This window comes from Emydura macquarii, unplaced genomic scaffold (genome assembly GCF_026122565.2).
Source record: "Emydura macquarii macquarii isolate MOO-44397 ecotype Brisbane River unplaced genomic scaffold, CSIRO-AGI_Emac_v2 contig_3517, whole genome shotgun sequence".
NCBI lineage: Eukaryota > Metazoa > Chordata > Testudines > Chelidae > Emydura > Emydura macquarii.
The window spans coordinates 2,090,924-2,115,241 of record NW_027133654.1 but is presented as its reverse complement, the minus strand read 5'-3'; the positions used below and the strand labels follow the sequence as shown (position 1 = coordinate 2,115,241).

Here is a 24,318-nt window from a genome sequence, read left to right as displayed (position 1 = left end):
ATTATGTTCTTTCGTCTTAATGGATCTTTTCAGCTGGAAGCTTAATTCAGGCAATAGAAACAAAGTGTTTGTCATTGTGACAGTCTGTGTTGTGTTTCCTATAGTGTATTGTCAGGGAGAAGAATTTGGAGGAATTCTGCACTCGATTTAATACAGGTTTTCACCAAGTTTGTCACTGTAAAAGGAGCTGTCTTTCAAAAAGCAGTAAGGTGCTACTGAAATGGATACAGCAGAATTAGGATGAAATGCTGAATTCAGTGGTATTCTGCAAACATAAAACTGTTGCTTATAAAACTGCCTGTTACGATGAAAACCCTTAAAATAAATGTAATGATAAAACAAGTGCTCAGTAGTCATAGCCTGGGCTACTGGAGATGTAATTCCTTCCATTTTTCTTGATTCATGTGTTTCCTTTCACAATCATCAAATGCTATAGCTGTAGGATTAGACTAGGAGCAGCCCTGTGCAGCTGTGGAGGGGGATGGAAGAAGCTGTTGTCCTCCATTTCTGAGGGTTTGTAAGAGCCACATATAAAAACAATTTTGTGTTCTGGGGAGCCCAAAGAATGCTTGTCGCAACTCCCTGACACAGGGTCAGAATGCTAAAGAGAGGCCATGCCATAGTCCCAGCTTATTCCCTGCACCAGCCTGGGTATAGTGCATTGGGGAGTGCTATCTGCTCAGTTCTAATGGCTGGAATGGACTGTGCAGCTCCTGCATGTAGGGAGGACGTGGGGTAACAAGGTGATTCAGTCCTAGGTACTGTGAAAACCATCACAAGACTATAGAGGGCAGTGGGCAAAATCCTGATCCCCAGGCTCCCATTTCGACATCTAACCGGACACCTCATTGTATCTAAAACTGGACTGGCCATCACCCATTTATTAAAGGGTGTGGTGGATTCTTGATTAAATCCAAGTTTTAAACCAAGATTGGATATCTTTCTAAAAAATGTGCTCTAGCTCAGGTGGAAATTATGGGCTTCTTGCAGGAATCACTGGGTGAAATTTGATGGCATGTGTATGCAGGAGGTCAGATGATTATAATAGTTCCTTCTAGCCTTACAATCTAGGACTAGTATACTGTAGAGAACCCTTCTACATTGGAGGGATGGACAAGATGACCTAGCAGGTCTTTGCTAACTCTCAATTATGTGATTCTGTAGGTTATATTACTATTCCCAGAAAATAGACTGTAGATAGATGATGATCCTTCCAGGAATTATATTGCTTAGAGCAGTAGAAATCCTGAATTGCTGGCATTTAATGTCATTTCAAAAAGTCAGAGACAGTATTTCTGGAAATGACATAGTTTGACAGACAGGAAAACATACATTTGTGGAGAATATGCCTGACATTAGATACAGGCATCGTGTAACAAATTATGCATGTGTCTCTAAGGATAAAACTCAGCCAGTGAAGTAATTTCTCCCTATTAAAGACTATAGAGCTGGGCAGATACCGCAGTTGAATATTCACAAATATTGATTCTAAAAATCAGAAGTTTGCACCCCTTTTTTTATTCATTTCTTGCAGAAGCTCCTTCCAGCAAGGAAGAATGGTCCAGTGTTATGGTACTAGCTCATGTACTACCTGCTGCTCCAGCACTGACTTCCTATGTGACTTTGGGTCAGTAGAAGTTAGCAGCCTAAACACCGAGGGGGATCTGAGCCCCTGGGCTTCAGTTCACACTGTGTGATATGGGAATGATAGTACTTCTCTGCAACACAGGGGTGTTGTGAAGATAAATTCAAGATTGTGAGGCTTTCAAATACTATGACAACAGGGGCCATATAATTACCTTGGAGAGCTATAATCATGTGCTGACTATGCACATTCTCACTGAAGCAACCAACCTTGTGTTTCTTATGAGACTCCAGTTCCTCAGTTGGGAACCTCAAAAGAGGGAGCAAGCAGTGGCTGTAATATTGCATTCCCTCTTGACTTGAATCCCACCCGCTGAGGTACAAGGTGTTTTGCTGGCACAGGAAAGCATAATTTACAAGTTCTTCTGCCTTCTCATATTTAATACAACTATACATGGAATGCAATGCTGTGCCCCTTCCAGTTAATGATAAACATCCAGACAAATGCACGTAAAAGGAAAAAACATTTTAATGCTACATCTAGAAGGAAAATTGACATTTGGGAGGTTTAACCCTTCACAGCTTCCATCCACTCCCCCTTTTCACCTTTGCTTTGACCTTTATTACTGTATCTGGTTATATTTTGGAGGAGCAATGTAATGTAGGAATTCTACAGCTTTTTTCCGCCTGTAATGCAGTGTGTATATTTGATTGAAAGCTTATAGTGCATTGATTACTGTGGCATCTGCTGCATCAAACACAAAAACAAACATCAATGTGGAACTGTCCCACAATGGGAAGCAATACTAATCTTGCTCCCCTAACTTAATTATCCATTCATCAGTGGAAATAAAACCAGAAAAAATGGAAAATGAGAAGACAGCATCTTATTTCGGAGCCATGTGACACAAGCTCAGCTGAAAAACTGAGTCTCGTTCCTTTGGAATGTCTGTTGGGTCAGAACATTTTTACCTCCCCAACGTAGAAAAAAAATTGCACAGACAGAGTCGCTTCACTCCTCAAAGGGACACAACTAGGGACTATCATGAAAAGCAACTCCTCAGATCTTGGCAGTTTAACAGCATGTAGGGAAAAAGAGGCACTGTGCCTCATCTCTTGTTTTCTAAACAAATGAAAATTACAGGTGGTAAGGATGAAGTCCCCCCTGCCAGCACAGTTGCAAATCACCGTATGCTCACTCAGAAATGCTCCATGTGTCTCACGTGCATGCCAGCTTCCATTTGAATTAGGTTTGCTCTCAGCATGGCTAAGCATTGACAAGGGACTGAAACCCAGCCACAAATGCCCGGCAGATAATTCCCCTGTTGAAGTGGAACTCCCTGTTGGCAAATCCAGACTGAAGTCAGGTCCTGTTCCTCCACACCCTCTCTTCTTGGCAGAGAGGACATGTAGGGGAAAACAAGGGGTGTTTACGGTATTAGCAGGAGATACCACTGTCATCTTGCACTTATGCAAGGCCTATTAAGGACTCTCAGCTGATAGCGCAACTTCAAGCTGCATGTCTGAGAGCATCAGGGAGCCAGGATTGGCTGCCTGATACCCTTGCCCACCTACACACTCAGCAAAGCTTGGGACAGGAGAGTATTAGCCCTTAGTCAGAAGCATTTCAATCTGAACATATTAGTACCATATAGTAACATATAGTTACTATAGTACTGTCTCAGAGTACACTGGGTGCCCTTCAAAATCTCCCATCATCCACTGCTTCTAGGATCTATGCCAGGAGATATGTTGGAGATACCCAGAGGACAATGTGACTGAACCAGTTTAAAACAACTCTAATGTAGCTGTGGGGCAAAGCTACAATGGTTCAGAACATAAATCACCATGCCTATTTGTGTTTAAACAGTTTCTACCTCACCAGTTCACTTTGGAAGTGTTCAGTTCTCTAGAGTTCAAATGGCAGAAATAACTGGGTCCCAAGCTATATGCCACCAATAGACTCAGACTATAAGGTCAGAAGGGACCATTATGATCATCTAGTCTGACTTCCTGCACAACTCAGGCCACAGAACTTCACCCACCCACTCCTGCAATAGACCCCCTAACCTAAGAATGAGGGCTGGTCTACACTGGCAATTTAGGTCGATTTAAAGTCCCTTAATTCAAATCAATAACTCCCATGTCTACACTGCCACTACTGTTAATTCAAATTAAGGTGCCTGTAAAATCGATTTAATAAGACCACCTCTGCAAGTGGTGTAGCGCCTAATTCAAATTTGTTAATTCGAATTAGTGTCAGTGTGAATGCAATAGGACTTATTTCAAATTAATTGACCTCCGGAAGCTATGCCATAATGCCCCATTTTAAAGTCCCCTCCCCTCAAGCAGCCCCGGGAAGATTTGAATCTTCATTTCCTGAGCTTGCTGCCAGCATGGAGAGAGCTTTCCCATTGTTCTCATCATGGCTACTGCAAAGCCCAAACTTGCTCCAGCATGGAGTCGACCAGAGGTCTTAGACCTCATCGGGCTGTGGGGAGAGAAGTCAGTTCTTGCTCAGCTTAGATCCAGCAAAAGGAATCTGGACATTTATGGGAAGATATCACAGGGCATGCTGGACAAGGGACACCAGAGGGATGCTCAGCAGTGCTGAGTTAAAATCAAGGAGCTGCACCAGTCATATCAGAAAGCCAGGGAGGCTAACAGTCGCTCTGGCTCCTCTCCCAAAACATGCAGGTTCTATGATGAGGTGCATGCAATTCTCGGTGGCGATCCCACCACGGTGCCTCCCCGCACCATTGATACCTCTGGTAGTTCACAGTTCATGATCAATGAGGAATACTCCATGGATGAGGAGGAGAAAGTGGGAGCTGTGGATAGTAGGGTGCAGGAGAGTGGGGTGTCCGTTCTCCCACCAAGTCAGGAGTTATTCCTGACTCCTGTGCAGTCCACCAGCACATAGGACAGCACAAATGATCCTGTGGAAGGCACATCTGGTGAGTTTTCTTTCTTCTTAGAATTTCTGTCCTTGCACATTGGTTGGGGGGGGGGGGGTGCAAGGGGGATCTCATGTATTTCATTCACTGCCATGGGTGCTTACCCAGAGCTCAGTGTCTTTATGTCTTGAAAAATGCTATGTTTATTATCTGTTGATATCACATTGAAAATGTAATGTATGTAATTTGTTACCCCTCCCTCTCTTGAAAAAAGTTTTCAGGGGAGGGCTGCCATGTCCCTCACTCCACGGTAGGATTCTTCTCTGCAAGCAAGGCAGCCAACATCCCCCCCACTCACCACACAGTGAATGGGTTTTAAATGCAAGCAGCGATTCCCCCCCCCCCCCACACACACACACACACACACACACACACACACACACACAGCAAGCCCTTTGGAGTTTGTGTCTGTAAGGGTTTGAAATACAATCAGAGATTTCACTACCCCTGCACCCCGCGTGGTGAATGGGTTTTAAATGCAAGAGTAGGGAGAGGATCACATTTGCTACATTGTATCATGGGCTCATTATGGAAATTGTTTTTTTTTTTTTTTTAGAGTTAATTCAATATGCTACATGTGGATACCTTTTATCATGGGCTCATTACTGAAATCAAAACATTTGAATCGGTTTCTTAATATGCTAACTGGGGCTACCTTGTTATTTATCTTTCATTCTACAGACACCTCGGCAGTGGACTGACCCTTAAGAAGTGCTGCTGACAGACTGTCTCAGATTAGAAAAAGGAAAAAAAAAAAACCAGAGATGACATGTTTGCTGAACTCATGAATGCCTCAGCAGCCGCAGAGACAGAGCAAAGAGCGAGGTGGCTGACCTTGTCCCATAACATGGGACAAATGCAGGACAAAGATCACAGCACCATGAATGAGATGCTGCAACTCATGCGGGACCAGACAGACATTCTACGGCGTCTTGTGGACAGAGTCCCGCTGCAGCCCCTCAATAATGCTCCTCCACAGCCCCCAATAGGTTGCGGAGGAGATTGTCCATGATGCATTATGTGCTTACCTCCACCCTGGTGGAGGTGAGCAGAAAGCTGCGGCGGCCATGCTGAGTGCTGGCCAGCAAGCAACCATCCTACCCCTGGAGATAGGGAATGAACCCTCCCACACCTCCTTCCCCCATGACTTCAATGTTGAAAAATAAAGGTTTCCATCATTCCACAACGTTTCTTTATTAAATCATATTAAATCAGGGAATTCTCGGGCACAGATATCAAAGAGGGTTGCGGGGTGGGATGATTATTAAAGGCAAATAACATACGGGGGGGAGGGGTTGGTGGAGGGAATGATAAAAGGCAAGCAATATACGGGGGGGGACCCTGAAAGGCAAACAACATACAGGAACATAAATCACTCCTGCATCTCATTGCAGAACCTGGTTTTCAAAGCCTCCCTAATGCAAAGCGCTCCACGGTTAGCTCTCAGCATAGTGCTGGCATGTGGCTGCTCATAATTGGTGGCCAGTCTTTCTGCTTCCACAGCCCAACCCTGGGGGAACCTTTCCCCCTTGGCTTTTATGAAGAACACAGCAAGCAGATATCACAAGAAGGGAGATACTTCTCACTCATGTCCAGCCTACTCAGGAGACTCCTCCATCTACCCTTTAAATGACCAAAGGCGCATTCTGTGACCATTCTGCAACTGCTTAACCTCTTATTAAAACACTCCTTGTCAAGGTGTCCGGTGTATGGCTTCATTAGCCAAGGGAGCAATGGGTAAGCAGGATCCCCCAGCATCACTATGGGCATTTCCACACCCCCGACGTGAATTTTTTGGTCAGGGAAAAAAGTGCCCGCCTGCATCTTAGAGAACAGCCCTGAGTTACGAAATACACGAGCATCATGCACCTTCCCAGACCACCCCACATAGATGTCAGTGAAATAACCCCTGTGATCCACAAGCCCCTGCAGGACCATGGAAAAGTACTCCTTGTGATTTATGTACTCGGTCGTTAGGTGGGCAGGCACTAAGATGGGGATGTGTGTCCCGTCAATGGCGCCCCCGCAGTTTGGGAAGCCCATCAAGGCAAACCCCTCCACTATGTCCTGCACATTTCCCAAAGTCACTAGTGTTTGTTGCAGAAGTCTATCGTTGGCACTGCACACTTGATTCATGGCTATGCCCATTGTAGATTTACCAACTCCAAATTGATTCACAACTGAGCGGTAATAGTCAAGGGTTGCCAGCTTCCAGAGAGCGATGGCGACTCTCTTCTCCACCATCATAGCTTGTCTCAAGCGAGTGTTCGCGCGCTTCAGGGATGGTGCCAGTTCCGAGCAAAGTTCAAGGAAAGTTTCCTTCCACATACGAAAGTTTCGCAGCCACTGATCATCATCCCACAGCTGCATAACGATGCGGTCCCACCAGTCTGTGCTTCACCAGAACCTGCGCTCCATGAACTGCAGATGACATGTTACAGCCTGCAGCAACCAGGAATTGTTCTGCTGGATGTCTTGAAGCAGGGCAGCCATGGAGGCATAAATCAATCTTCTTCACATTCTTGCTCTAGTTCTAAAGTACTCCAGGATAAGGTGTGATGTATTTGTCACGCTCACAATTATAGTGCAGAATTCAGCTGGCTCCATGTCTCTGCAGCAATGGCGATCGGGAGGAGTAAAAAAAACGGTGCGAAAATCCTTTTCCTGTTTGTGTGGCGGGGGCGGGGGGGAGACAGGGTAGGGGAAGCAGTGTTGCATCATGGGATGAAGACACTCGTCCCAACAGCCACAGTGGCTAGTTGCACTGTGGGATAGCTACCCACATTGCACTGCTTTGTAACTTGAATTAAGGCTGGCCAGTGGGGACGCAAGAAACCAGCACAAATGCCATAGTGTGGACAGTCTGCTGCGATTTCTATAAATTGGTTTCTGAAAGTCGAATTAGGCTAATTCGAATTGGTGCTGCAGTGTAGACATGGCCTCACTAAAGTCCTCAAATAATGATGTAAAGACTTCAAGGAACAGAGAATCCACCAGCAAGTGACCCATGTCCCATGCTGCAGAGGAAGGCGAAAAAACCTCAGGACCTATGCCAATCTGCCCTGGAGGAAAATTCCTTTCTGACCCCAAATATGGTGGTCAGTTAAACCCAGAGCATGTGGGAAAGACTCACCAGCCAGACATCCAGAAAGAATTTTCTGTAGAACTCAGAACTCACCCCATCTAACATACCTTCACAGGCCATTGGGCATATTTACAAGTAGTAGTCAAAGATCAGTCAATTGCCAAATTAGGCTGTCCCATCATACCATCCGCTCCATAAACTTATCAAGCTCAGTCTTGAAGCCAGCTAGGTTTCTTGTCCCCACTGCTTCGACTCTCAGTCTCCATGAATTCCTCTGGATACTTCATTCTAGTGATTTCATTGGTCTAAGTATTATTAGGGCAGATAGTTTTAGGTTACTGAGAGGAATTTGTGGGGAGTTACTGCGGAAATATCAGGGAAAGTAACTTTACCTAATGAAAAGTGAAGGAAGGTAACATTACTGGTTCTTGAAATGTCAGGAGATATGTTTTTGATTTGTTTCACAATTTTTTAGTTGGGACTCAGTGAGTTCTGTGTTTTAGCACAACTAAGTGCAATGGCATTATAGTTCAGCATATTTATTCTTTTGTTGAAAGTTAATTCCCAAGTGATTTTTAACCCATTCTAAGACCTCACTGAAATAACAGCAGCATCTGATCAGTGATGTATGCTTTGAGATTTCACTGTTACACATGGTCTAGTGGATAGGGCTGGGAGTCAGGAGATCTGGATTCTGTTCCTAGCTCTGCCACTGACCTGCTGTATGTACATGGGCAAGTCACATCACCTCTGTTTCCCCTCCCATCCTCTGTCTGTCTGGACTATAAACTCTTAAGGACAGAGATTGTCTTGTGCTATTTGTCTTTCTATTCTCTAGCGTGACAGCAGCCTGATCATGGATGAAGCTTCTAGCTGCTACTGTAATACAGTATTATACATATACTAAATAAGAACAAGAAAAATTCAATTTTTAAGGGTCACATCCTAACTTAATAGACAGCTGGGCACTGGGGTTATGAACCAGGCTTCTCCACAGAAGACCTTCTCCACACTAGGATACAGAACAGCAATGGAGCATGCACAGCTGCTCCTGCTGCTGCAGCCTCAGGTCTGCAGTAGCCCAGCAGATGGCACACACACACATACTCGGCAGGGGGAGAATGGCTGGTGAATCCACTGGATCACTTCTTCCTTGACCCCCAAAGATCATGACTCTGGGAGCCCTAATAATGGAGAACTCTGTAATACACCGAGGGGGCAGAGCCCTGGTAAGTGATCACCAAATCCTTTTACAGGATTAGGTCAAATCCTTCCCTCCTGATGCCCTCCTTCAGGATTAATTTCTGAATAGGACTGTTTGTAAATATTTCATACAAATATAGTGTAGAAGTTTATATACAGGACTGGGGGATCTTGCTGTAGGTCTGTTATGAACTGGGTAATATAATACCGAGGTAGATCAAGCATTTCTGAAGAAAGTGTGGTGGGTCTCTGCTCCCTTTACTTTATTCCTCATAGGATTTCAGTAGCAGTTGGAAAAGTTTCTACTTTCAGATTTCCACATTAGAGACATAGGGAATAGAACTGAATATGAAACCCCACGTCTATTATTGATGGTCTGTGTGATCTTGGACAACTCATACAACCTCTTTGCCTCAGTCTCCCCCTACGCCCCCCCAGAAAATGGTCGTAATACTTGCCTATGTCTCAGGGGGAATGTTGGTGATGTTTCTAAAGTACTTTGAGATCAACAGAGGAACATCATTGTGGGTGAAATCCTGGCCCCAGTGAAGTAAGTGGCAAGATTTCCATTGGCAGTGATTGGACCCTATCCGTATAAATATAAACTTAGCACATTAAATTAGTTAAGAAATCTATTTCCCCTTCCCTTTGGGCTCTTTGTGACATCTAACATACATGACCACCACTACCTGTATTTTTTACCCCATATCAATAAACTCTCTAACATGATAAGTATTAAAGATAGTGAAAACTTAGAATTTCTGTTTTGCAGGAAATTGACATTTCAAAAGTATTTTCCCATTATGATTTGGAGCAAAAACAAATGTTTGAAGTTGCTCACCAAACTGCAGTTTAGAAAAATTTCCATTTGAAAGAAAAATATTTCAGAAAACAGAAAATTGTTTTGAAACAAAAAATTTAGTTGAATTTTATTATACTTATTTCATTACATATTAGGACTGCAAAGTAATCAAAGTATTATTTTATTATTATATTCCTGATCATGAAGGGCAACTGCTACTTAGTGAAGATGGAGACATCTTATCCTAGTCTAGGTCAGTATCTCCTGTTTGTGTTGTAATGAAAGAGATGCTTTTATTTAGAAAATAAGATGAGCACTCAGAGTACTGTTAGAGGAGTAGCTAATTTCAATATCCATGAGTTCGACTGCCATATTAAAAACAGCTGTTCCTCTAAATAGTACACAGAGTGCTTATCTTACATTATGATATAAAAAAAAATCTCATAGCACATAATGACATGGCTTGACATGATGCATTATTCTCTACTACTCCTGCTAGGTCACATAATACTATATAAATAATAAGTGGAAAAAATGAAATGCAAATTCTTTTAAAATACAATTTTGGGGAAAGGTTCCCCAAAACAAAATTTTTGGAAACAGAATTTTAATTTCCTCCCATTCTCCAGGATGTTTAGCTGAAATAACATGACTTCTCTAAAACGTTCAGTTTTGTCAAAGCAGCATTTTCCAGTGGAAAACTTTAGATGAAGATTTTCCAACCAAGTACAGTTGGCATTCTTTACACGAGGGAGAAAATGTTCTCCCACCTTTTGGACACACATTTATATCTCCATGCCTGCCAAGCCGTTGAGCCATCAATCTGGCTACATTTTTTCTTTAATGTTATATCAGTACATTCTCTCCTTCCATCTCTAAAATAAGCAGTTTGGAGGCTTGGGAAATACTTTACTCCTTTTCCTCACTTATTCTGAATTGCAACTATGACCCCAGGCCCAGTTTTATAAAATAGTCTCCATTCCTGCTCTCAGAAAACTGTTTTTCCTTTCCTGCCTTGTTACTTTAAATAAAAGATGGAAAAGTGGTGTTTCAAAAGATAGTAAAGGGAAGGGTTAGGTTTTATTTTTTTCTGAGAAGGAATTTTGTTTGTCCATTTGTTTAGGAATTCATAATTGTTTGTTGAAGTGATTATACTTTATCAGAATAAACAAACAATGAGCTTAAAGTGGGAGGGAAACTGAAACAGACTAAACTAATGTGAGAGATTTTACTTAAAGGTATATAACAGAGGATCACTGGGCAAGGGGAAGAAGGGGTGAAGGGAATGCAGTGTTAAGGATGGGTCCACAGGACTTGGTCCATGAAGAGTGGATGTGTGTAAACATTTCTAATGTTCTGAAAGATTGTCATATTCAGTTCTATTCCCTATATCTCTAATGTATGTAGGCATGGAGAACAAGAACTGAAGTCCTAATTACTCACTCTGTACAACATGGGTTGGGAGAAAGAACAATTTCCCCAGGACTTCAGAGACGCACTAATTGTCACTATATACAAGCGCAAAGGTGACAGATCAGATTGTGGAAATCATCATGGTATCTCTCTTCTATCAGTAGAAGGAAAAATCCTTGCCAAGATACTACTAAATAGACTCAAGATAATATCAGAGCAAATGTTACCTGAAAATCAGTGTGGTTTCAGAGCAGGAAATCAACAAACGACATGATATTCTCCCTTAGACAACTACAAGAGATATGTGTAGAGCAGCACAAAGACCTCTATGTGGTTTTTGTCGATTTCTCAAAAGCTTTCAACACGGTTGACAGGAACTCTCTCTGGAAAGTTCTATTAGTCTATGGATGTCCTGAGCACTTTGTTAATATCATCAGGAAGTTTCACGACAACATGACCAGCAGAGTATCGGTGGTGGGAACTGTGACCAAAGCCTTCTCCATATGCCATGGGGTGAAGCAGGGTTGTGTGCTTGATCCAACCCTCTTCACTTTATTTCTTGCAACAGTGCTCTCAAGTATGAATGCAAAGCTCAGCACTGGCATCTATGTACGTACGAGAAGTGATGGCAAGCTATTCAATCTGGCCAGGCTATGTGCTAACACCAGGGTGCGAGAAGAGTGTGTTAGGGAGCTTCTCTTTGCGGATGACTCGGCTTTGGTTGCTCATACCCAAAAAGATATGCAGGGAATTACAACATGTTTTGCTGATGCAGCACACAAGTTTGGATTGAAGATCAACACAAGCACTGTTCCAACCAGCCAACAGACAAACTGGTAATAATATTAGGCCAGATATTGTCATCAGTGTGAAGTTCTTGAAAGTGTTAATTCTTTCACTTACCTGGGTAGCACAGTGACAAATGACAACTCTGCAGATGCTGAGATAACGTCACATCTTCAAGCTGCATCCAGGGTTTATGGCAGCACTAAAAAGTGATTTTGGTCTCAGCATGGCTACTAAGGTCAAGGTCTACAGAGCAGTGATGATACTTCTATGCTCTACTCTGTAGAGACACTTGTGATACGACCCGTGCCCAGGGTTGCCAACTGATAATGCCAAGGTCAGGGCAGGCTGCAAAAGGAGAGCAGATTCTCCCCACGCTGGTGGGTGACACTGAAGCCCGGCTTCCCAACCAGCCACAAACTGCTTCTGATTACCCCACACTGGATAGCAAGAAGCCAGTCCACAAATGTCCACAGCCCCCTTTACTGCATTCCAGCTCCAGGCTTCCAAATCAGCACTAGGTCCAGTACAGAGACCAGTTACTAGAACTCTATGCTCTTTACTAAAAAGGTTCCCTCTGACCCCAAAGGGTCAGCCACAGTACCAGATCAATACAAGTTTGGACCTTACCTAAAATATCACGCTGGCAGCCAATCCTTTAGTATTTAAACTAGAGGTTTATTGTAAAAAGAAAGAAATAAACCACGAGAGAAATGTTAAAGGGTTAAAGTAAATCATAGATATACAAATGATTAAAAGTCCATTTATATCAGGTTTCTGGAAGGAATGTGGATTTGCAGGCTTGTATAGTTCCCTCTGGTTTACATCCAGTACCTGGATGAGTCTAAGTCCTTCGGTTCAATTGCAAGATGAATTGGTCCAGAGATAGGTGTATGTCTGCAGACTGGACAGGAACAAAGACAAAATGGTTTCTCTGGCTTGAACTTATAAACCTCCTCCCCCGGCCATGCGGCCTGTGGGCAGTCACAAAACCCAAAATGGAGTCCATAGTCACATGGGCCAATCCTGGTGACTCCTTCGGTGTGCCTGGGGTCCATAATCACATGGGACAGTCCTGATGCTTCATCAAGTAGGCTGCCTGCAATGGAGTCCAGAGTCACGTAAGCAGGTTCTGGTGACTCAGTGGTGATGCTGGCTTCTCCCTCAGGGCCCCTTGCACCTGGGAATGCCTTAATGGGCCATTATGCAGGCCATTGTTCTGCAGCCTTCCTATCTGGGGTGTTGCCCAGGCAGAACAATTTGAAATGCAGATATCTCAAATACATCTATAATTTCCATTTCAAATATTACACATGAACATACGTATTATTATCTTACTTAGCACATTATAACTTTCCTAACAGTACCTGACATGGCATATCCCACATGGATTATTATGCTTCTGCCATACTGATGTCACCCAATATACTAAATGCCCCTCCTCTCACGCCAGTCCACATGACACCCCCAACGTGAGACTGGTGTAGAAAGGAGTAATCGGAGCTCCTGAATACACCTCAGGAGCCCCCCTTATCCAGACAGCATGACAACACTGTATAGAAGATATCTGAAAAAGCTGATGAGCTTCCAACTGAGACACTTGTGGCAAATCATGAACATCAAATGGCAAGACTGAATTTCAAGCACTGAAGTATTAGCAAGAGCTGAAATGCCCAGTGTAGAAGCAATAGTTATTTCTTCACTGCTGAGGTGGTCAGGACATGTTACTCATACTGGCCAGAACACCAGCTTCCGAAAATTCTCCTTTATGGTGAACTGAAGGAAGGTAAACAAGCTAGAGGTGGTTAGAAGCTACGTTACAAAGATGTCCTTAAGAGACATCTCAGGCTAGTGGACATTGATGTGGATACATGGGAAACATTGGCAAAAAACCATGTGGAATGGAGAAGTGTTGTATCTCAGGCCATTGAAAAGGTAGAAGAAAAATGATTAGTAACTTATCAGCACCAAATCAGTTAAGACACAACATGGCTCAAAACCTACAAAGAGACATCTCCTGCCCTCGATGTGGCTGAAGTTTCCATTCAAGAGCTGGATTTGCATCTCATCAGCGTGCGGGAAATTGCTATCTGCTCTCTACAGTCATCATTGTTCACGATGGAGAGCCAAAAAAGAATGGGGAAATCTGATGGTAGAAGATTTACCAACTGCTACTCAAATCCCAAGGAGAAGTAAAGTAAAGGGAGCAGAGAGGAACCAAACCTCCTTCAGAAATGCTTTATCTACCTTGGTGTTATAGTTCAGTATTTATTACCCAGACACAACCTACAGCAAGACCCCCCAGTCCTGCAAACTCATACATGTGCCCATTGAGATTAGCCATGCATTTAAAGTGAAGCACTCATGTAAGTGTTTGGAAAATCAGACCCAGGGCAATAGTAGCATGTCTGGACTGTTGGGTAAGTTTTTTCTGTCCCCAAGTGTCCCCCATCTGAGTGCCATATTGTGACTTAAGAAATACTGCCACCAAATTCCTGGACACTATAGTTAAACGCAATAGAACATTATCTCCACTGTCTGTGACTGTTTTACCAGAATACACTTCTCCAGGTATCAGTAAGTCTAAACCTCTTTTTACCAATATGCCTTTTTGTGAGGCCTCACAACCATAATTCCTTGGGATTGCAGACATTACAAAATACATTAAAAGACATTTTAACCTTTTATACCTGTCACAAATCTGGCTGAGCATCTCCTCTCGTCCACTTACTAGATTGCTGTGAGGGGAAATCCAGCCTCTGAGTCCCCAGCTATTTTAAGTCTCAAGAATCTGAATGGAGCCCAAGCACTGTCCCAGTCCAGTCTTGGGATCCCTAGACACATTGGAGAACGGACCCTCTTACATTCCCTATTGTGACCTGTGACTGCACAGTTCCATGCCTAGCACCTGTAACCAGTGCTGACCCTTCAGACTCCCCCAGAGTTTACACACACCCTCTATTGTTAGGCCTTTGCCAAACCCTCTTTCGGAATTTCAGTCCAACATGGAAGTGAAAGGACAACAGAGGATAAATCACTGCAGCTTCTAAATGGAGTTTGCAGCTCTACAAAAATACATGCAGAGTTTATAATCTCACACACTTCATAAATCGTACAGACAGATCCCCAAATCATCACAACATCCTGCTAGATTTTTTCTCCTTTTCCTGTTTTCCAGGTTGTCCTCAATGTCACTGTAGCCAGGAGGTATGGCCTCCCTCTAAGATTGACACAGAGGGAGAGCCAAACCCCTTCTGGGGGATGGATCCCAGAAAGACAACACCTGAACAGAAGCAGGTAGGCGAGGGTAGGCCTTTAAAACCCAGGCCTGCTCTCTCAGTCAGGGGCCAGCGACCAAGGGAGAAGGACGCCTCTCCTTTGGTGCTCAAGCCTAGGGCCGCGCCCAACGTTGACCCAGAGGAGAAGCTGCAGGACCTACCCACAGCTCTACCCTGTAGGAGCTGCCTGAACTGTATGACCCGGAGGAAGGCTTCCCTGAGCTGCCTACTGCCTGGGACCCTGAGACCCTGCCGGAGCTGCCTACTGCTTGGGGGCCTGAGGACTTAGAGGAACTGCCCTCCACAGAGGACCCCGCACAGTTTCCACACCTGCCGCCAATTGATGGTGAGGGACTCGTGGGACTCCCGCACGCCTTCTACCCCAGCGACCCAGAGGGAGACAACTAGCCCCAGGTACTGTAGGGAGAGGGGTGGGAGGAAGAAGTCCAGGGGAGCTGACTACGGTGCGGCTGAGCTGACACTCACTGTGAGTCAGTGCGTTTCAGCCAGAGCCCCACTGACCCAGTGACGGGCAGAGCCCTGGGCTGGGACGCAGTGGAGACGGGTGGGCCTGCATCCCCCTCCCGCCTTCCCTCACTCTGACCTGGGGTGGATGCCAGCTGAGCGCCAGAACTGGGCCGGGTCATAGACTGCTGCTCACCCTGCTAAGGGCTCGAGTCTGTGTGTTTGACTGCCCTGCCCTGCCTAAGGGCTGGGCCATAGACTGCTGCTCACCCTACCAAGGGCTCGAGCCTGTGTGGGGTTGCCTGCCTGCCCTCCAGGGAGGCTAGGCTATAGACTGCTTCCTCACCCTGCTGTGGGCTGTTTCCCACAGCTGGCCCATCCCTGGCTGAGGGCCAGACTATAGATTGCTGCAACACCCCGTGGGGCAAGAGACTATTCCCCCAAAGGAGTGGCCTGAACCAAGACTCGCCCTACTGAGGGACGGAGGCGGTCCCTTAATTCGGACTCCCTGAAGGATGTAGGCACTGGGAGGTGTGGCCTCCCTCTGAGATTGACGCAGAGGGAGAGCCACTGGCACCGCCCCCTACAGGGGATCTTCTACAGTCACTGATAAGATAAAACACTCTACAGAAGCACTTTACTAGAACTGCTAACTATGGCCTGGTCTACACTTACAGGCAAATTCGGTGGCAGTCAATAGGAGCTACACAAGCTATGTAGAGTGGTTTGCATAATTTATGTCATCTTCCTAAATTATCTTCTGCACGCCATCTCCACTACGCTGCGCTGATGGGAAATGCATACCCATCGACGCTGCACTACTCTTTTTTCGGAGGTGGTTTTATTAGACTGACTTCTGGATCGATTGAGTGGGTCTTTACTTCTGCTCAGTCAAACTGGATAGATCAATCTGACGACTGCAAATTTGCTGCCATCAGTGTAGACATAGCCTATGAAGAAATATAAATGAAATGAAGCTAAATACAAAATATAGTATCCATTTTAAGAACGGGCTTTTCTCATTTCCAAGTCCGCATGCACAATCCTTTTTACAAGTATCAAAATAAGAGTAGATACATCCAAAATCAAGTTAACATTTGTCACTCCTGTCCTAGAAAGGACAAACAGCTGCACAACACTATTAAACTCACCCTGTACAGGAGGGTTGCCACTTTACATTCAGAAAAAAATCAAGCAAAATATTATAATTATTCTGGTTTTTTTAAGCAGCATATCAGACAGTGAAACAGCACATAATCTAACAGTTGCCAGCATAACTGATTATGGTCATAAAGTGTACATGGCATAGTTTGGACATCTCAACAAGAATTAGCAATTTCATTTTGTCTCTCTTTACGTACTGCCATAAGTATTTAGGGACTGATTCCAATTTATACTAATGTCACTTTACATAGTTCTGCCAATGAAGAGAGGCATCAAATTAGGCATAAATTATAGTTACATTATCCTGAACAAAGACTTTTGCTGGGTGAGGTCTGTTTGAGTTACACTATAGCTCTTGACTATAATTTTCTTTAGTTACTATAGCAAGGGCAATCCCTGATAACTCAGTTTGTTCTCTTCAGCCTAGGAGGGTACCATACTTTGATGATCTTAGCTGCTTGAAGTTCCTCTTTCCTGGGTATCAGCTGGCCTTTGACAGTCAGAGCCCCATTGAAATTCTTCCCAGCTCTGGCTTCTTTCTTCCCTGGCTGGGAAATGGCTCGGCAAGCAGGGTCTCATTCTTGTGAAGGGGAATTCTGTGTGCCAGGGTGAGACTCATCTATCTTCTTCTCCCATCCTTTCTACTGTTTCCCTTCGCCTTTCATGAAGGCTATGGATCTGCTTTCTCTGTGCATGATGATTTCTTCTCTCTTGGGAGACCTGGGTCTCCAGGTCCGGAGCTGACTCCCAGAGCCTCTTGATAGGGTCTTCTCTTTTTCTTCCATTTGTGTCCCTTCCCTCCCCGTTGTGACAACTGGGCCTTCAAATTTACTCTAATTGTTAGTTCAACTGTAAAAGGTATGTGAAAGTTCCTAAGATGTCACAATACCCTATAAAAACAAATGGTTATAAGAAAGGGTCTGAAAAGGAGACAGACTAAATTAGTCTAAACAAAACAGCCTAGTGATATAATTCAAGGACTACATTAAAATCATGCTTATTAAAAAACAGAAGATGTGAAACCAGAGATTTATTAAACAAAAGAAGTGTGTCAGTTATTAGGCCTAACTAGTAGACAAAATAACGAGGAGATGGAGTATTCCATCCACCATTCCCTCTGTGGGGCCTTATAGAAACATTATGGTGGGGAATTGAAGAACAGAAAGAGGTTAAAGAAGCAAGCTTCACCATCATGGCTGCCACCCCCACCATTTCTTGGGAACCTCGGCCTTCTTCATCCTGACCCAAAAATGTCATAACCAGACCAGGCCAGACAGAGGGGCCCAGATGACTTCACCATCCCTATCAGCTGTAGCTGAATCCTAAACACCACCTAAGTGAAAAAGGATCGGACTTTAACAATAGCCGCAGCAGCAACACCTCCAGCTCATGTCAAATAATTTCTTCTTTTTCTCCAACAGGACAGTTATTACCTAACTTTAATGCCATGTCAGAAACTGTCAAAAAGGTGGCTTTTTTTCCCTTCTAAAACTCTCTCCAATTAAAGAGAAAGGGAACAAGTGGTGTTGTGAAAATGAAAGCCTTATTTAATATTTAACGTGTCAAATGTTTTAACTGTTTTCCCTTCTTCTCTTTCGTTAAAGATAAATGTTTAAAAGGATTCTTAATTGTGTGTTTGCCATGGTACTAAGCAGTCTCTGTACATCAAACACCAAAATCTGCTGAACACTGTTTTAATGTTGGGAAGTGACTGGGTTATGTTAATATGTTGGCCCATATATTATATCTAAATTAATACAACCTCCCCCCACCCCCAATATCTATATTATCTTTTCACAAAGGGTATAGCCAGAAATCATGGAGTCATTGATTCTTTGGCTGTCCTTTTTGCAGCCTCTGAATCCAACCCATTCATGCCTGGTGGTGTAAAGGACTCCAGCTGCCATCTTATTTGTAGTCTTTTCCTTGTCAGAGTCTCTGGGTGAATCCAAGGTGTTACATAAGCAAAACATAAAAGCAATTGTTTCCAACATATGATGAGTAGGTTGTTCTCTTTCTTCATTCTGCCATATTTAGACTGTTCTACAAAGAGTGCAGTGAGTGTAGGAAACCAAGAAGCCAGTTAAATGTTTCAGTTCCCCAGAGAATATTGTGGGGTTTTTTTCAAAAACCTGCAACACTCTTACTAAGTGAATAGTAACTGAGTGCAATGCAAAAGTAAAGTGTATATTTTCAAGGTGCTTAAATCACGGCTGATTAAAAAGAAGGAAACCACTTTTCCAACAAGTGGATCAACTTCTGCTGACTGTAGTACTGAGCTGGCCCTACCACTGCCTGCAACAGGAACCAAATTCCAGCTGATTGAGACTGTTCGCATTGCTGACACCTCATCAACCACTATTTAAATCTTTCCTTGTGTATAACTTTGGAAAACAAAGCTATTCTTTCTGTTCATCCTGGTTTGATTTTCAATGGCTCCATTGTTCTGAAGCTAGTGACAGCATTCTTTGTTTCCACTGTGGTACAGCTAGGTTTGGAAGGATTACATTTTTTATCTGTAAATGTCAATTTCACCATCTAGTCACAAACCAACTGTGGTGGGGCACGCTCCCCATATGAGCCCTTGAGAGGCCAATTAACATACCTGGCAGCACTTGTGAAAGAGACTAAGCCAGGCTTAATTGATAATGATGCCCAGCTGGGGAGGGACTGGGTGGTGATTATAAAGCAAGGAAGTTTGCAGCAGAAAGGGAGTGACTGAGGTTACTATGCTATAAAACAATAGAAAAAGAAAATGGATGCAGGGAAACAGTTTGCAGTCATTCCTTGGGGGATAGCTTAGGTAGGAAGTGGGTCCAGGAAGACAGCAAGGAATGTGAGAGAGTAGACCTTGGCTGCCTGCTACAGGGTTCCTGGACTGGAAGTTCATGATGAGTCCATTAAATTGTCCAATCAACCTGCATATAAATAACTAAAGATAACTCATTGCATCTAAGTCTGAGGATCAGCAACTATCTTGGACAATGTGAGTAATCTCATAGAAGTGGACTACTAATATGCTAAAGTTGAGCACATGCGTAGGCCCTTTGCTGAATAAGAGGATAAGTCATGTGCTATTGTTTCTTTGATTGAGTGATTTAACTAACTAGCCAACACAATTTGAACTGTGAATTTTACAAGTGAATGTACACTTTGAAATTTTAGTTTGGGCAAATACTCAAATTTAAAATGTACTTTTCATGCTGATTCATACATGTGACCTGAAGTGCTCAAATGTGTGCAGAAAGACACAACAAGGCTAAGGCGATGGTCAAGATATAAATCTCTTCTCAATTCAGATAAGTATTCCTGGATACTGCACCCATAGTCAGAGACTTTGATTTGTCCAGAAGCTGCTTTTATCCTAATGCCAATATTCTGAAATTCAACCAGGGTACATTGTATCAAACAATCATGGCCTCCAGCATGCAAGCCATTCCATAACTTTTTTTTCATAAAAAAATCATGACGAGATGAACGCTTGCTGTGGTGTGATGAGCCTTTTCTATTCCAAAATGAGTCAGTAGACACTGAGGGCACTCAGCACCTCTCAGGATTAGGCTCCAGATTGCTATTTTAATGATATATCATGTCATTATTAAAATATAGGTCAATTAAACTACAGAAAACGTATGTTAAAGTAGTGTTAAGATAACAGATTTGCAAAAACATGGAAACTCAGAATTGACCTTAAAAGCAAGGCTCTCATTAAGGATAATTTTTTATTTAAGCCTGTCTGTCTGACCATAACTGCCACTGAAAATTTAAAAAAAGCCTCTTCATTTGTCAAATATTTAGAGACTTTACTTATTTTTAAATTTTCACATGACTGATTGCACAACCTTTCTTGTGTTTCCAATCATCCTGGAACAACAAAAAATTTCATGGACCAGCCTCTTTTTGCAAAATTTTCAGACCCATGTGGTTGATTAATTTGGCTGTATATCTGAAATGTGAACTTCCATTAGAAATGAACTGAAGTGTTTTGTCCATCACTGTTTGTCTTAACACTAGAATGTGGGACCATTTGATCCTAAGTCTTGAGAGGATAGTTCCCAAGATTTCAGCCCTGTCTAATAGGGTGGGATTTCCAAAATCACTTTACATTGGCCTAGTTTTGCTTCCACTGAAGCCCATGATAAAACTCCAACTGGCTTTAATGGAAGCAAATTTAGGCCAATGCCAAGTGCTCTTGAAAATCCCATGCTATGAATCTAGATTCTAACCATTATTTGGACTTTGTCTGATTCCTAGCCTAACCCAGCTCAGAACATGGCCTCCTTAAGTATAATACCATTACCTGGGAAAGGTAAGCTCACATATTAGGAATATAATATTCAAAATGTACACTAAACTTTTTATCAAAGCTTGTCTTAGTTTTGTTCAAAATATCTAAGAAATATAAAAGTGCAACTACACCAGAGAGTTAAATCTAATTGAACACCACAAAAATAGCTCACATCATATTGCTGGTCTGGGGGACTTGATTTAGCTGCAATATAGCTAACAGGTTCATTGCTTGCAATTTAAATTATCTAAAGCAATTTTTCCCCCCCCCCCCCCCCCCCCCCACCCCCCACCACCACCAGCACCAATGTCTTAAAATCAGCTTTGAGCAGAGCTGACCAAAAAATTATTTTTATCAAATTTCTCTAAGTGAATAATTGTAAATTAAATAGCCCTAGCCCTGAATTCTGGAACAGACTGTTAATACCACGAAGCCTGCACACATTTAGCATATATTACTGACTGGATTTTGTCAAGAGGCCAAGGGTTAAGCACACTAGACAAGCAACTTCTCTGTTATAAGGGCTGAAATGTGAAAAAGTGGCAGAGCAAAGCTGAATAGAGTATATACTTTTTGCAACCAGCTTGACTTTCTCCTTTAACAGTCACCCCATAAAGGAAATTTATAGGATGGAGATTGTAGCAGAAGGCATGAAAAATGGGACAGACTCTGGGCCAAATCTTCAGCTGGTATAAATAGATGAAGATATGAGCTACACCAGATCTGGCCTCTTGTTTGCCCAAGGGAGAGAGAAGTCTTGGCTGAGGAAAGAGAAGATAGACCTATGACAAGTATACTTCTCTTCAGAATCAAATCAGAAAACTGAGGACAATGTACTGTTGTTAAGAGCCAGATTTTTCTTCAGAAGTACCAAGCACCTATGATTCCAGCAGAAATCAATGGGAGCAGCTGCCTGGCACCTCTGAAAATCAAATCCTAAACCGCTTTGGCATCTTTACCAACTGATTCTATTAGCCCTTCCGTTTACAATGACTGTTTATTCTCTTGTGTTGAGGAGTACTTCACTCCACAAGAAGTCATATGTAAAATAATCCTTTGATTGCCAGTGGGGTGGAAAAGGAGAGTGAGTGAACAAATGCATGCAGTCAGTATGCCAACACTGAGATGATGTTTTCAGTTTTGTTCTACAGATGGGACCAAGTGCTGTTTCGAAAGTAAAAGATACAGTATTTGCACATGAACAAAGATCTAATGCTTTGCTCTAAGGTAAATTTGAAGTTTTCAAAATTGTCAAATCACAATATAGAGCGTAACTCTGGTTGCATGTGAACTGCATACGTTTTGGCTAACATTTTTAATCGATCACTACCTGTTTATTAGCTACACAAATGGATTCTGTGTCACCTGCTTTCTTCTGCCGCCTTGGGAGACTGATAATACTATTGTTGTCAAAATAAAATAAAAAGCCTCTACTGTGTCAGTGTAACTCATGATGAATTTTTACTAGGAAGCTCAGAGGTTTTCTTCTTGATAGACTATTTCCCTGTCAAATTTCTATCCCCATTCCTTTTGGTGTTAGAGCAGTTCAGAAAAGGTCACCAGAATATGGTTTCTTACAATGAATAAATTAGTTTCCTCCCCCTTCACTCTGTTCCTACTTAGTTATACCATTTTTGCTCCAACCTTCAGAACAATTCCTCTTTGGGCAGAGATGATGAGGCCTGGAAAATCTCAGCCCAAAAGCTGGACATTTTAGAATAATACAAGCAACTGAAAACAGGGTATGAGAGCCATGGATAGGCAACCTTAACTATAGTTATTGAAATTTCTCCCTGTAACTATTGTTTGTGTCTAGGTATTATGGATTCAAATCAGGGTCCAGACTTCATGGCTCAGGCCCATCTTTATTACTTAGAATTAGTTGTTTCCCTTCTCTCCCTCCTCCCCACTAAAAAGTAAATACACAGAACAATGGAAACAGTGATTTCCCAGAACATAACAGGTGACCCAGGTTTTGTAATCTAGTTGAAAAAACAATTTCTCTATATGAAATTGGCTCCATTAACTGAATTTAGCAGCAAGGCAACACTGACATGTCCCAGAGAGGACATAACCGAACAAGGTTTGTCACCAAACCGGGTTTGTAGATCATGGCAGTAGCTCAGACATATTTGCATGGTTGTTTGGTTGGACATGAGATACTAGATTACCATGGCTGCAAGGTCTGTACCGGTGAGAGAATATGTGCATGACTGAGAAGGAGAATCCACACACTGGTAAAGTATCAAATTAAGATAAACATGCTTCTCAGCATTAGTGCCACAACTGTAAATTCATAAATTACAGCAGAGAAAGAGGCATAGTCAAAGACTGAAGCAACAGCAGTAAGAGCTCTTAAATATGGGAAGAAAGTGCTAAACCTTAATTACAAAATACAATATAATATGAAGTAGGTAATGAGACAGGAGAATTATTGTAAGTCTTTGGCACAGTCTGTGCTTAGCAGAGCTCTTGTAGTTCTATTACCATATACAAAATACAGTATTTCATTTCATACACTTGTCCCTCATCACAAGGGCAAATGCCTTTTTCCTAAGTCATAATGTCATTGTTACAGATGACTTGTTTTCTTTGCCCGCTTATTTAATTATTTATTTAGCTGGGCAGTGGACAAGATGACTAAGAAAAGTTTCTATCAGTTTAATCTTGCCTTTAAAGTCTTGATACTTCTATTATGAAGTTGATAAAAAAATTCTATCTAGTCATTCAGATCTCTATTTTCAACAGATAAAAGGTGATCGTACAGTAAACTACTCAGAGACAGTGCTGTAAGGCATTGAGGCTCGATTGAACGTCTCACTACACCCATAAGTAATTCTACCTCTGCTGTTTCATTTCCCATGGGATATTTAATAAAGCACCTTCATTTGTTGAAACCACATGTACCACTGTGTGCTCATTGCTCCCGTGCACACAACATGTCAGGAAGCCCTGTGTTGATTCTGGACACTTTGTGATCAGTGTCGATATCAGTGAAACAGGGTATGCCCGATTTGCAGATCACTAAGGTTTAATGTGCAACGTTTTCTATAAATATGAGTTAGATACACAGCCTAAAATTAACTACAATATATCATGCTCACTAAGCCTGGAGAGCTAAGCAGTTTCTCAGAAGGCAGTATACAGGAATGGCTTTCTTCAGGGCCAGGGAGTCAGTGGAGCCTCTGGTCCAACCGGCAGCACCTCCCGCGGAGTCAGGTGTTGATGGAGCGCCCCCCTTTGTCTAAGTGGTGACTACTTATACCCTTCCATAAACAACCTTCACTTAATTA

At 42.8% G+C, this 24,318-nt stretch overlaps 1 long non-coding RNA gene across 1 annotated transcript; it reads left to right on the top strand.

The window, feature by feature from the left end:
• The first annotated feature begins 19,536 nt into the window (after positions 1-19,536).
• Positions 19,537-23,917, top strand: LOC137145243 (uncharacterized). Its single transcript, XR_010917612.1, has 3 exons — positions 19,537-19,723; positions 21,630-22,252; positions 23,774-23,917. It is a non-coding gene; the product is annotated as an uncharacterized lncRNA (long non-coding RNA).
• The last annotated feature ends 401 nt before the right edge of the window (positions 23,918-24,318 follow it).